The sequence below is a fragment of the Tamandua tetradactyla genome, chromosome 13 (assembly GCF_023851605.1).
Source record: "Tamandua tetradactyla isolate mTamTet1 chromosome 13, mTamTet1.pri, whole genome shotgun sequence".
Classification (NCBI taxonomy): Eukaryota; Metazoa; Chordata; class Mammalia; order Pilosa; family Myrmecophagidae; genus Tamandua; species Tamandua tetradactyla.
The window spans coordinates 11,974,521-11,975,327 of NC_135339.1; the positions used below are offsets into that span (position 1 = coordinate 11,974,521).

Consider the following 807-nt stretch of genomic DNA (forward strand, 5'->3'; position numbering starts at 1 on the left):
GTGCTTGCTTCGGCAGCGCATATACTAAAACTGGAACGATACAGAGATTAGCATGGTCCCTGTGCAAAGATGACATGCAAATTTGTAAAGCGTTCCAATAGTTTAGAAAAAAAGAAAAGAATAAAAGCTAATGCCCCAAATTGGGTGTGTCATGTCTCCGTGGAGGTAATCTAATCAGAAGTTTCCCACTACAGTATTGAATCAAGATTAAAAGAAACAGTTGCTCCTACAAGATTGGATCAGGATTAAAATGTGACTTTTCTAGGGTACATGCTATTTTCAATCCAGCACAAGGGCTTAGGGGTGACTCAAGGCCAACTTGCATGGACCAAGTATCTAGGGTCCCTTGACCCTAGTATCTACATAAGCCCCCTTGACAAGTATGTCACCTTGAACTAAAAGTGAGTTATTCAAAAGCAAAGAAATTTCTATTCACTTGACACCTGAGTGTATGGATTCAAGCCTCATGCACAGGTAAGTTATACTCTGGGGCGTGAAGGTCAAACAGCAGTGTGTCCCCAGCATATAGTAACACAGAGGAGGCAATGGCAGATCCTCAGACAAGGCCATCTTTCTGGGGGAGGTGAGGCTGGCACTAGGGGCTGATAGATATGTGTATTTTTAATGACACTTTCATTGTTGCTATTATTTTTTAACATGTTTTCTTTCTCCTTAGGACTGTGAACTTGCCAAGTGTAGTTTTGCTAATTGCAGTATTAGTGTAAATTCATTGTGTTTATACACCAGTCCCCTGTTTCTATCAGTTCCATGCTTCTTGAAGGCCCAGATCAAGGCTGTCTTCAAAAA

General features: G+C 41.1%; 1 non-coding gene across 1 annotated transcript; it reads left to right on the forward strand.

The window, feature by feature from the left end:
* LOC143654664 (U6 spliceosomal RNA) lies at positions 1–104 on the forward strand. The gene has a single exon (XR_013161865.1). It is a non-coding gene; the product is annotated as a U6 spliceosomal RNA (small nuclear RNA).
* Positions 105–807: the final 703 nt, after the last annotated feature.